The sequence below is a fragment of the Protopterus annectens genome, chromosome 2.part2 (genome assembly GCF_019279795.1).
Source record: "Protopterus annectens isolate FY-2018-M chromosome 2.part2, PAN1.0, whole genome shotgun sequence".
Lineage (NCBI taxonomy): Eukaryota > Metazoa > Chordata > Ceratodontiformes > Protopteridae > Protopterus > Protopterus annectens.
Genome location: NC_056730.1, coordinates 27,076,281 through 27,090,276, shown reverse-complemented (window position 1 = coordinate 27,090,276; position 13,996 = coordinate 27,076,281). Strand labels below are relative to the sequence as shown.

Genomic DNA, 13,996 nt, shown 5'->3' with positions numbered 1-13,996 from the left:
CGCTCCATAGCCTTGCAGACCAAGCTAGTCAGGCCTATAGGGCGATAGTTCCCGAGGTCTGTTGTGGCTGCACCTTTGTGGAGCGGAATAACCGTTACTGTGCATCACTCTATGGGTATGTAGCCTGTGGAGAGGCTGAGTTTGAACAGTGTGTTTAGGTGAGGGGTTAGTTCGTCTTTGAGCTCGTGTAGGACGCAGCCTAGGACACCTTCCAGTCCCATTGATGCTGTGTTTTTGGCTTTGGAGAGGACTGTTTTAACCTGGGTGTCTGTGACTTCAGGGACTCTACATTCTTCTGGTATGGTTATGGGCCCTTTTGGGGGTGAGAGGGGGGTGAAGTTTGCGCTGAACCTGTCTGCCAGGATGTTGGCGATATCAGTCAGTTCAGTGTGTTTTGTGCCATTCTGCATTAACTCCGAGCAGATCTGAGCATTGCCACTTAGATTCTTGACATAGCTAAAGAATGCCTTGTGGTTATCTTTGGAGTCCTTGGCAATTTTTCTTTTAAAGCTCGCCTTGGATGATTTTTGTGAGGGATCGTAGTTTCTTGCTAATACTGATCAGGGATGTCTTCCCTTCTTGGCATTTTACTCTTTTCTGTACTAGTTTCCATCTTCTGTTGTATAGCTTGTTTATGGCAGGGGTCCACCAGACTGGTTTCCTTTTCTTAGAGGACTGAGTCTTGGTTTTGCTTGGGATGGCATGATCCATGCATTCTTGTAGGTGCCCGTAGAATGCATTAGTAAAGGATTTTGCAGCTTGGACAGCATTATCCTTCAGCATGGGGGCTTTGAAACTTTCCACCTCGGTCTTAAGTAACATGAAGTTTGCTTTTGAAAAGTTTTTCACAGTGATTTTCTTATCCGGGGGTGGGGGCAGAATGTGGGTATCCAAAGTGATTTGTTTATGGTCAGATCTAACCAGTGAGGGGTTGACCTCCGGTGTGGAACACCGGTCGCCCCATGTTGGTGATGACCAGGTCCAATATGTTGTCACCTCTGGTGGGAGTGTTGACCAGTTGAACCAGAGCGTTTGAGTTTATAAATTCTAGGAAATTTTGGGCAAGGGAGTTAGTACTTGCGTAGTTCTCCAGTTAATGTTTGGGTAATTGAAATCACCCAATATTAGGGTGTTTGGTAGGTCCTTTATGTTTCCCAGTGTTTCCAGAAACTCCGAATGGCAGTCCTGGGACATGGTGGGTGATCTGTAGCAAGCTACAATTTGAATTGCAGTTTTGCCCATTGTTAGTTGCACGTGGCTGATCTCTGAAGCATCGTGCTGTGCCACTAACCTGGAGGGGTGGGTATCCTTGATGAATATGGATACCCCCCCCCCCGTACTGAAAACTGACCTTACTTTCTGTGTATGGCAAAATTATTCTTGCCTGACAATGTAAGTCTAGCTATAGCAAGACCATTTCTGTCGACTTGTAATTAACCTGACATGCTGTTCCAGCATTTCAAGTATACAGTAAGACAGCTACATTTTCTTCTGGGCACAATATTGTAATTAACACTGTCTGTCTCTCTTAGTGATATGGGCAGGCTGGCTTGAATTCAAACATCACTTTGCCACCTCTCAACTCCTCTTAGCTGATGACATTCTCTGTAAACCTGACTTCCTGTTATTAATAGACATAATTACCCAAATTATCACCTCGAGGATGTTAGGACAGTCCTCTCAACAGCTTGCTAGGACTCCAAAGTTTATGAAAAATATGGAGATTGTAAATTTTAGGTGTGCAGTGGAAACGCAATAAAAAGCCCTCACTTTTTGCCAATCACCAGAGTAAATTAATTTGCTATTGTGACATTAATTAATTGAACCTCAAAATACTGTTTAACTTTTGTTTTTAAAAGAACAACTCTACTCAGCTGTGTGACTTATTGCACCCATGTCAGGTTTCTTTTTGTGGTTGTATATGAAACTTGATTGTCCTGCTGTTTTAATCTTTCTGTAAGGTAGGCAACTTTGCAGACATTATTCTGTTTAACTGTCTTAAGGAAACCTGTCCCAAATACTCTACTGAAAATGAGACTTCTCAATCCCAATTGGACACTTTCAAAACAAAACAAAAAAAAAAACATTAATTATGCTTTTCTTTCCATAGGTTCATAGAAGGTTATTATGCTAATGGCCCAAGAGCCCTTACAAGCCTAACCATATATATCCCAAGCTGCCCCAATTGGTGGTGGTTAAGTGAATGAAGTTCACAGAGGTAAGGGTGTACTGAAGTTAATACCGACTTCCTCTGTCCAGAATGGACATGGGGGCCACCCCAGGAGTGAATCTGCAGTCACCCATCCATTGATCTAGGTTGCGTGTGAAGAGGGTCACGTGAACTGGAAGCTTGTCCCAGAGAAGTGGCAGTCTCTGGGAGATGTATCTGTTTCTCCAGCATGACCTGTTAATCTCCATGGTTAGGTTAAGATCCCTGGAACGAGTGACCCTTGTTGCATTTTTGTTTGTGAATATGTAACATTTCCATCAGGGGCTGGTCAGAGTCTGCCTGTTAGCCAGGCACATGTCAGCCCTTAGCAACCTGTAGGAGACAGAATACAGTGACAGGGCTTTCAGTCTTTCTGCGTAAGACTTGCTTTGTGTACCCTGTAATTTCTTGGTGAGAAATCTCTGTGGTTTCTTCAGTTGTTGCAGGTGTCTGGTGAGGTACATGCAAAGTGGAGCATTGTACTCAATTATTGGTCTGATGAGGGCCAAGTATAATGGAATTTTAACATCCTTAGAGCTAGATGCAATGCCTTTACTTGTAAGATGTCCCACATAGAAGGATTTCCGTACTACTGTGGATGCATGATGGTCAAAGTTCAGATTCCTCTCAGCCTTAGTACTCAGATCATGTACCACTGGGTCTACACTTAGGGGGGTGCTGTCTGTAATGTAATTAGCAGGGATGGCATCTTTCCGAAAGGGAATAATAATGCTTTTTTGCATTTAGCTCTAATATGTGGCACCATAAAAAATCTACTGTCAATTATTAGCGGACCGGAGTTCCGCTGTGGCGACCCCTAACCGGGAAAAGCTGAAAAGACAAACAATGTGGCTTTGTCACCAATTATTTGTCTGCATTAACCCTGCCTGCAGTATATTAATATCACTTGGGGGGGCTCAGTGATTGCTCCCAATTTGCAATTGTCAGAGAACTTGGTCAGCCACAGGCTATCAAGTTTGCCTGGAATTCTGAGAAATAAATTCCGAAAGGTAAGGGGCCCAGCAAAGAACCCTTGTGGTATGCCACTGGTGACTGGTCTTTTGCTAGAGGTGAAGTAATCCACTTTGACAGCATGTGTCCTGTCGGTCAGCCAATTGGCTATCCATCTGGAAATGAAGGGGTTAATTCCCAATTGGGAGAGTTTCTCTATAATACCTGAGTGAGGGATTATGTCAAATGCCTTGACTAGGTGAAGATAGGCAGTATGCACTGTCTCATTCAGGGCCTTGGTGTCTTTCTCAAAGAAGTCAACCTTGTTTAATAGGCATGATCTACATTTAACAAATCCAAACTGGGCTGGGTCCAGAGTTTGGAGATTACCTTTGTCCTTGTTAATAAGGTCCATAATGATTCTTACCATGGCCTTGTAGATGAGGCTAGTCAAGCTTATGGACCTGTAATACCTAGGGTTAGTTGATCCTCCCACTTTGTGCAGAGGATTACTGTTGCTGTCTTCCATTCTACTGGAACATAGCCAATTCACAGGCTATGGTTAAAAAGGGACCCAAGTGAGTCTGCTAGGTCATGTTTTAAGTTGCTTAAAAGGCAGCCTGGGATGTTGTCTGGTCCTGCTGATGCTGTGTTTTTGCCTTGGAGAGTGATGAGGTGACCTGCTTTCTTGAGATAATAGGCTGAGGAATGGTGGTAGGTATACCTTGGGGGATGACTGGAGGGGAAACTGGTGAGGTTTGCTCCAAATCTGTAAGCTAGCAGGTTGGCTATTACATTCAGTTAAGTATGGGTGGTGCCATCCACAACCAGTTCAGTGCATAGTTGGGTATTCTGTTTTAGATTTCGGATGTAGTTAAATAATGCCTTGTGATTTCCCATAGCTAGGAAGGCTACTTTTACTTCACAGTTGGCTTTGTTGGACTTGGCAAGATCTCAAATATGTTTGTTTAAGCTAGAGAGGGATTGCTTCCTCTGCTGAGCCAGTTCGCTCTTGTCCTTCGACATTAATTTCTTTCTCTTGTTGTATAGCCTATTTATACTAGGGATCCACCAGGGTCACCTGTTTTTTTAGCAAAACCTGGTTTTAATCCAGTCAGGTACAGCCACATCTATACAACTACTTAAGCAGTTACACAGGGCATTGATGTACACCTCTGTGTAGGACTCAGTGTTCTTCTTCTAGCTACTAGGCATTTATGTCTATACAGGGCATTGCTAACCATCCCTGCACAAAGAGCAGTACCACACAAACGTGAGCTTAAATAGAAGCAAAGATAAACCAGTTTTAAGCTAACTACCAATCAGGAAAGCTGAGAATAAGTCTTCCACCCGCAATCCCCAACTCATACAGGTTAGGTCAGCACACTTCTGTCACAAGGGTGCAGAAAAACACCTTCTTAATGTAGAATAGCTAGTTTGGAGCCCAGGTGTAACAAGACCACTCAAACTACCTACAGCAATCCTATAGCTAACAGATACAATGAAATATAGTGCTATTAGCTACTTAAAGCAGCAGCAAGACAGTCCAGTTTAAAAACTGTTAATAGTACTGTCATGGTATGTAAGAGAAGTGCAAGTGCCTTTGTGTGCTTCTCATCTCAAATAGTCCAGGTAAACAGCTACTGACACTAGATGAAAAATGTCAGTCCTCCTAATATAAAAGCACAGTGAAAGAGTGTCTGGAGTGAAATCCTACCAGAAACCAATGTAAAGATACATATACAGCAGTGTACTTTAAGCAGCTTATAGAAGTGCGATTATTCAATAAAAGTACTTTGCTTTGTATAAATGAACAAAGAGCCACTCAATTGTACAGAATTTATAAAGGTACTAAAAACAAGTTACACTGATTAATAAGCCCTCCAGCCCAAAAAATCTACATGCAGAAATCTGAAGTGTTTCCCCAACCTAAATAGATCAGGCTGTGCACTAGATAGAAAATCCACTGACCTCTTGATGTAAAAAACAGTGCTTGCTAGAGTGTAAAGATACACTGCTTTATCCAGCAGCTAGCTAGATAATGAATTCCGAGTAAGTCAGTAGAACTGACAATGAGGAAAATGCACCTTTCAAAATAAACACAAGGAAAGGCAAATAAATACTTCAAGATAGCAGCAGCAGTGTTGACAAGGATGAGCTTATTAAGCTCAATTTACAGTAGGGGTGGTCAGTTTAAAATCGCCAGGTTTAAAAAACAGATCAACAAATTGGAAGGTGGTTTGTGAAAAAGTAACAGGGAATCACAAGCAGTGTTTAAGTTTATGCAGGCTTGAAATCATTTTGTAAAAGACAAAGGCCCAGAAATTCACTGTGTATGTAAGCATCACTCAAGAGACAATTTAACCAATGAAAAACATGTGAAATGTACTGCCTAGATAAATTGTCTACCTCTCACATAGAACAAAAACATCAGGCCAAGCAGATTTCTTAAAACAGAAAACAAAATGGAGAAGGTAAAACATAAAGCAACTCTATCACCAAGCCACAGACAAAAAAAAAATCCAAAATACACTACTTGTCTAAATGGAAAACATTTAGATTCTGGGCTCTCTTGTTGTTAAGAGCTGATCTTTCCTGAGCATAGACCTGCATAGAGTACTAGAGTGTTTCTCACTGGCTCAGTCTTGAGTCTCTCTGATGCTTCTATTTAAAATACATTGCTTTGTTTTGTAAGCTGGTCCTCCTGTAATGTACTGTGGCTTGTCCTACAAGTTAAGTAGTTCTTGTAAAGGAGTCTTGCACCTTAAGCCTTTTAGGAAAGAAAAGGGAGCTTTGAATTTTGTTTAAATCAATAAGACTTCAAACAGGGGGAACGGTGAAGGGGAGGGAGGGGGGATGTAAACAGTTAATTGCATAAAAGTTACTTAGAGGAAATATAGGTATGGGTTAAAAAAGCAGATGGTAGTTAAATGGCTGAGCAAGAGTACATATCATAAGCAAAGCAGTCACCCCATCTGTAACAAGAATGCATAGAGAGTTTATCAAATAACAGTAAGTAAGAATTACTACAATTTCTGGCAGTGGGCTGGGTTACCTATATAAGGATAAATAGTTTAAAAGTAAAGTAGACAGCTGCCAGAGTAATAACAAAGGTGCACCATGAATAAGGAATGCATAGATTTGCTATGTTATATGCTGGAAGGTGATCATTGCACCACTTTATACCTCACTGATGTAACCCATTATTAATATGATGCTGTGTTTTGTAGCCTTAGTAGAAAAACAGAGTTGGAAAACATGAACTTTTAAGACTTCAGAGACTGTCATTTTTTCTGTGTCCTACAGGTCAGTTAGAATTGACCTCTGTATAGTCAGTAAGGTAGTTCTTTATCCAGTTCTGTTTGGAACTGTGTGCATGGTGAACACTGCTGGTGGAGCTGACAGTAGACTGGGGAGCCCATTACTAAAAATAAATGATAATCAATACACAATAGTGTTAGATAAATTATGCAGTGCTTGATCATTAACTTTCTTCAGAATGAGCTAACTGAAATAATGTGTGCACTTCAAACATATTTATGTAAATGCCTGTGCAGATATATACATACATACATATACATACATAAATGTGGGTCTACTTCACAAACTCAAAATACCATATGACCAACTTTTAAATAACTGACACAACAAACCCAAGAAGTTAGAAGACTGACCACCCACAACACCGACATTTTACTCCAGGTAAGTAACCACTTGGCCAACCTATAAAATGGATTAAAAGCGAAGCAAACTAAACCCTTCCATGTAGGGGGCTTCGTCCCCCTATGTGGGGGGTTGAGGGGCTTTGCCCCCCACACCCCCCTAACTAAATATACCAACTCCGAGATCGCACTACAGTGAGGGTAAAGGGCAAAGTTTACCATGTTGGACAAGAGGCTGCTTACCTGGAGTGAAATGTCAGTATTCCAGGACGTTGGTATTATGATTTTTCACGGCTTTGCCATGTCAGTATTTTAAAAGTTGGGTAAGTGGGATTTCAGTCTAGAAGTAGACCTATATATATATATATATATATATATATATATATATATATATATATATATATATATATATATACACATGCATACATTTGGGTCTACTTCACAAACCTTAAATCCCAGATAACTGACTTTTAAATAACTGAGATGGCAGACGCAACAAGTCAGAAGACCGACCGCCCAGGATACCGACATTTCATTCCAAGTAAGTAACCGCATGGCCAGCCTAAAAAATGGATTAAAACCGAAGCAAACTAAACCAACCCCCACTGACTAAATATACCAACTCTGAGATCACACTGCTGTGGGGGTAAGGAGCAAAGTTTACCATGGTGGCCAAGTGATTACTTACCTGGAGTGAAATGTCAATGTTCCACAATGTCAATATTATGCTTTTTGGCTTTGTCATCTCGGTATTTTAAAAGTCGGGTAAGTGGGATTTCGCTCTACTGAAGTAGACCAATATACAGTGGATATAAAAAGTGTACACACCCCTATTAAAATGCTAGGTTTTTGTGATATAAAAACATGAGACCACAATAAATCATTTCAAAACTTTTCCCACCTTTAATGTGCCCTATGCCCTGTACAATTCATTTGAAAAACAAACAAATCTGTTTGGGGAAAAATAAAAAAATAAAAAATGTACAATAAGCTGGTTGCATAAGTGTGCACAATCTAAACTAATACTTTGTGTGTGCACACCCGTAAACAAATACCTTGTTGAAGCGCCTTTTGATTTAATTACAGCATTCAGTCTTCTTGGGTACACACCTGCCTTCAATTAAAGAGACTGTGATTAACCCCAAATAAAGTTCAGCTGTCCTAGTAGGATTTTCCTGACATTTACTCAGTTGTCTGCTACAGCAAAAGCCATGGTTCTCAGAGAGTTTACAAAGCATCAAAGGGATCACATTGTTGAAAAGTATCAATCAGGAGAAGGGTACAAAAAAATTTCCACAGCACTGGATATACCATGGAACACATGAAGACAGTCATCAAAAAGTTGAAAATTGATTATGAGATGTAAACTGGTCATGGAGGGTGCCAAGAGACCTACAGCAACAATAAAGGAGCTGCAGGAATTTCTGGCAAGTACTGGTTGTGTACTACATGTGATAATCTCCCGTATTCTCCATATGTCTGGCCTATGGGGTAGGGTTGCAAGACGGAAGCCTTTTTCTTACACAGAAAAACATCTAGGTCCAGCTAAAATTTGCAAAACAATACATCAAGTCTCCCAAAAGCATGTGTGAATATGTGTTATGGTCTGATGAGACCAAGGTTGACCTTTTTGGCCACAATTCCAAAAGGTGCATTTGGCGCAAAAACAACACTTTGCATTACCAAAAGAACACCATCCCCATGGGTGAAGCATGGCGGTGGCAGTATCATGCTTTGGGGTTGCTTTTCTTCATCTGGAACTGGGGGTTTAGTCAAGGTGGAGGGAATTATGAACAGTTCCAAATACCAGTCACATGTGGCCCAAAACCTTCAGGCATCTGCTAGAAAGATGAAGAGGAATTTCTCCTTTCAACTCGACAATGACCCCAAACATACATCCAAATCAACAAAAGAATGGCTTCACCAAAAGAAAATTAAAGTTTTGGAATGACCCAGCTAGAGCCCAGACCTAAATCCAATAGAAAATCTGTGGGGTGACCTGAAGGGGGCTGTGCACAAGAGAAGCCCTCGCAATCTGACAGATATCGAGCACTTTTGCAAGGAAGAGTGGGCAAATATTGCCAAGTCAAGATGTGCCATGCTGATAGACTCTTACCCAAGAAGACTGAATGTTGCAGTTAAATCAAAAGGTGCTTCATCAAAGTATTAGTTTAAGGGTGTGCACATTTATGCAACCAGCTTATTGTACGTTTTTTATTTTTTTCCCCTAACAGATTTGTTTGTTTTTCAATTGAATTGTACAGGTTATAGGTCACATTAAACGTGAGAAAAGTTTTGAAATGATTTATTGTGGTCTCATTGTTTTTCTATCACAAAAAACTGGCATTTTAACAGGGGTGTGCACACTTTCTATATCCACTGTACGTATATATATACACATATACACACACACACACACACACACACACACACACATATACACACACACACACGCACCCACCCGGGTCTATTTCAGTTGATTGAAAGATGAAATTGTCAAAACCCATGTATTGGTTTGCAGTTTGGATTGTCGAACCGTTCTGAGATCACGGTACAATAGCGAACTGAGCAGCTGCCTAGTCTGCTGTAGTTTTATGGGCTTCCCTTTCTCCATTTATTTATTTAATTTTTGCAGAATTTTTATTTTTTTTTGCTCTAAAAGATTAATAAAGAAAGAACCCAGATGAATAAAAGTGTATCTTCAGTACAGCGTGTGCTCCTGGGGCAGTGCCCCTGTTGACTTGACAACATTCAGGTCACCTTACATTGTGAGGTCATGGGAGCATCCAACCAAAGGGTAAAGGCGATGCACCATTCAAATGTAGGTGGGAAGTTGCCTGAATGTGGCCTTTTATTTAATTTATTATTTACAGCACAAAATAAAATTAGGGATGTTCTACAGAGTTTTACACGCAGTTGAGAAGAATGGCATGGTGAGTTAAGTGTCATTACTATTTTTATACGGACAGTGATTATCCAGATATTTTTGGCAATATTTCTGGCTTTGTGATTTTTGTGGACAGTTTAGATGAGAGGAACCAGTGCTTTCAGATAAGTTATTATTATTTTTACAATATTGCTGGCAGTGATCAGTCAGATATTGTTTGGTAATACTTCTGGCTTTATGATTTATGTGTACACTTCAGATGAGGTGGATAGTTTGCTGAAAAAAGTGCTATTATTATTCTTACAACTCAACGTTGCTGGCAGTGATCAACCAGATATTTTTGTGAATATGTGTTATGGTCTGATGAGACCAAGGTTGACCTTTTTGGCCACAATTCCAAAAGGTGCGTTTGGCGCAAAAACAACACTTTGCATCACCAAAAGAACACCATCCCCATGGTGAAGCATGCTGGTGGCAGTATCATGCTTTGGGGTTGCTTTTCTTCATCTGGAACTGGGGGTTTAGTCAAGGTGGAGGGAATTATGAACAGTTCCAAATACCAGTCACATTTGGCCCAAAACCTTCAGGCATCTGCTAGAAAGATGAAGAGGAATTTCACCTTTCAACTCGACAATGACCCCAAACATACATCCAAATCAACAAAAGAATGGCTTCACCAAAAGAAAATTAAAGTTTTGGAATGACCCAGCTAGAGCCCAGACCTAAATCCAATAGAAAATCTGTGGGGTGACCTGAAGAGGGCTGTGCACAAGAGAAGCCCTCGCAATCTGACAGATATCGAGCACTTTTGCAAGGAAGAGTGGGCAAATATTGCCAAGTCAAGATGTGCCATGCTGATAGACTCTTACCCAAGAAGACTGAATGTTGCAATTAAATCAAAAGGTGCTTCAACAAAGTATTAGTTTAAGGGTGTGCACATTTATGCAACCAGCTTATTGTACGTTTTTTATTTTTTATATTTTTTTCCCCTAACAGATTTGTTTGTTTTTCAATTGAATTGTACAGGTTATAGGTCACATTAAACGTGAGAAAAGTTTTGAAATGATTTATTGTGGTCTCATTGTTTTTCTATCACAAAAAAACTGGCATTTTAACAGGGGTGTGCACACTTTCTATATCCACTGTACGTATATATGTGTGTGTATATATACGCATACACACACACACACACACACACACACACACACACACACACACACACACGGGTCTATTTCAGTTGATTGAAAGATGAAATTGTCAAAACCCATGTATTGGTTTGCAGTTTGGATTGTCGAACCGTTCTGAGATCACGGTACAACAGCGAACTGAGCAGCTGCCTAGTCTGCTGTACTTTTATGGGCTTCCCTTTCTCCATTTATTTATTTAATTTTTGCGGAATTTTTATTATTTTTTTGCTCTAAAAGATTAATAAAGAAGGAACCCAGATGAATAAAAGTGCATCTGCAGTACAGCGTGTGCTCCGGGGGCAGTGCCCCTGTTGACTTGACAAGATTCAGGTCACCTTACATTGTGAGGTCATGGGAGCATCCAACCAAAGGGTAAAGGTGATGCACCATTCAAATGTAGGTGGGAAGTTGCCTGAATGTGGCCTTTTATTTGATTTATTATTTACAGCACAAAATAAAATTAGGGATGTTCTACAGAGTTTTACACGCAGTTGAGAAGAATGGCATGGTGAGTTAAGTGTCATTACTATTTTTATATGGACAGTGATTATCCAGATATTTTTGGCAATATTTCTGGCTTTATGATTTTTGTGGACAGTTTAGATGAGAGGAACCGGTGCTGTCAGATAAGTTATTATTATTTTTACAATATTGCTGGCAGTGATCAGTCAGATATTGTTTTGGTAATACTTCTGGCTTTATGATTTATGTGCACACTTCAGATGAGGTGGATAGTTTGTGAAAAAAGTGCTATTATTATTCTTACAACTCAACGTTGCTGGCAGTGATCAACCAGATATTTTTGGTAATATTTTTCTTGCTTTGTGATTTTTTTGTGAAACAGCTTGAATTGGAATAGTTTAAAGTGTGACAATTTCTTTGTGTGAACTGTGGAAGTGAAATAGCATTACATAGCCATCAGAAGTTGTGTCTGTAATTACTGAGTGGGGGATGGGATTATTTGGTTGAAGTGATCTAACCTTCTTGTTGTTTGCTCATTTTAATCACCGAATGTTTGTCTTTGGAGGACTAGTGTGCACTTGTGAGAAGAAAGATGAGCTACTTAGGTGAGCATCTGATATGCACAGACATAGTAGGTAGAATTGTTGTGGATGTCTTCTGTGGATAAAACTGACTAGCTGTCTCCAGCTGTTTGCGTATTATTTTGTCTTTTCAGGCTGTAATGTGATATTGTGAAGCGATGTGTAATATTTAAATGTGTGGCAACTGTTTATTTAGAGCAGAGGTGATTTTTATTACCATCAGACCTCTGACCTGTACATAGAAGTGGCTATAACTGCTTGGTTGAGGTTGCCTGGGTGAAGTTACTGTCCCTGTTATCACCTGCTCATTTTAACAGTCATCTCTTATTTATTTTTTTTTTTTTGAGAGAGAGAGGTATCACAGCATAACCAGACCAGAACTTCTGGGGGCTGGTAGCCCCCATACACCAAGGCTGTATAAGTGGATTTTGACATGGGCTTAGTAATCACCTCTGCACCCTGAACCCAACCTAGTCTAAAACTAGCCATACTCAAAGGTGTACATAGAATGTTGCTGTATTTGTGCAGGGAAATGGGGACAGTGTCATTATTTCTTTAATATTTTTCCCGAATCTCAGAGGTAACTATGTACTATTTGGGGCTGGGGACAATGTTGTTGTTGTTGTTGTTGTTGTTGTGTCTTTCGGCTTTTCCCGGTTAGGGGTCGCCACAGCGGAACTCCGGTCCGCTAATGATTGGTAGTTGATTTTTACGTGCCGAGTTACCAGTCCTGACGCACAACCTTCAACGAAGGTACGCCCATTCACGTAAGTCTCCACTCAGAAGACGCTCTAGCTGAGAATATGGTCATTATTTCTTTTAACTTTCCTCACAAACTTCAGAGGAGTGCAAAGAGGGTCACTGTAGCTTGTATAGGAGCAATATATTATTTAGAAGTGACAAGTTGGAAATATTATTGTAATTATTTTCATTTTCCTCACAATCAGTCATCTTATGCATATACAGGTGGCTGTATTTTGTAAGTGAATAAATAAGCATGATATTTATATATGTCTGATGACAAACATATTCTATTTTTTTCAGTTTTGTTCCATTCTGACATTAGAAGAATTCACACAAGCTGGCTGTCTTTTGGGGATAGGTGTGAGGAGGCATGCTGTATAAAAATATAACAGCAGCAGCTTGAAATAGATGACTCTGGGCATTCATGCTTTACTTCTAATCCCAATTCAACACCAGAGGTGATACTTAGAAAGTGAATACCTCTTCCTAGAAGTGGTGCAGGTATCCTCACAAGCATTTGTCTTCTCAGTTTATTGTGAACTGGTGATCGGTCAGCTTTGAGTATTAAAACTTTGATACAGCTTATTTCTTCCTTGAAATAAAAAAAGCAAGATTGAATTACTTTTTCATATGCATAATTTTTGTACAGACCACCAATGGATCAAAATGTTGGGAAAAACAAAAAGCTCCGAAATGCACTTCAGAGCATTTATAACCCCACAGCTTCTGGGGTCTATGTCACATTATCGAACGATGAAGAAAGTGAATGCTCTTTCATTGATCTGATAATGTCGAAAGGAGAAAAAAGTGAAGTCACAGAACATCGTTTTTTTCCCCAGGGGAAAAATATTGGTGGGCCGTCTTCAGGACTTTGCCATTTCCTCCACTATATATATATATATATATATATATATATATATATATATATATATATATATATATATATATATATATTGTCTATTAACTCTAATTTTTTGATTTGTATGTTAAGTTTCTTTATCTTTATTTGTACTTGTGCACATGATTATCATCTGTTATTAACTTGTCTTTACTGGACTATGTAATATGTTTACTTCTTAGAAACATTATGTACTGTACCATGCATTATTTAATTGTTGTAACATTACTTGGAAGCTTTTCTCCCCAGGTCTCCGCTGAAAACGGTCTTTATTTTGCCCAGTTGGACACTACTCGGTTATCACGTGTAAATAAATAATTAACCATTTTACAGCTTCAGAAGAATGTGCTGGCTGGCTTTATCTGTAATGCACAGAGAAGCCTTATGGTTTGCTCTGTTTCCACTTCCCATTAGC

General features: G+C 39.8%; 1 protein-coding gene across 1 annotated transcript in view; it reads left to right on the top strand.

Moving 5' to 3' along the window:
• The window catches only part of DMGDH (dimethylglycine dehydrogenase), a 1,049,975-nt gene that overhangs the window by 75,286 nt on the left and 960,693 nt on the right, over nucleotides 1-13,996 (top strand). The gene's annotated exons all lie outside the window — the stretch shown is intronic.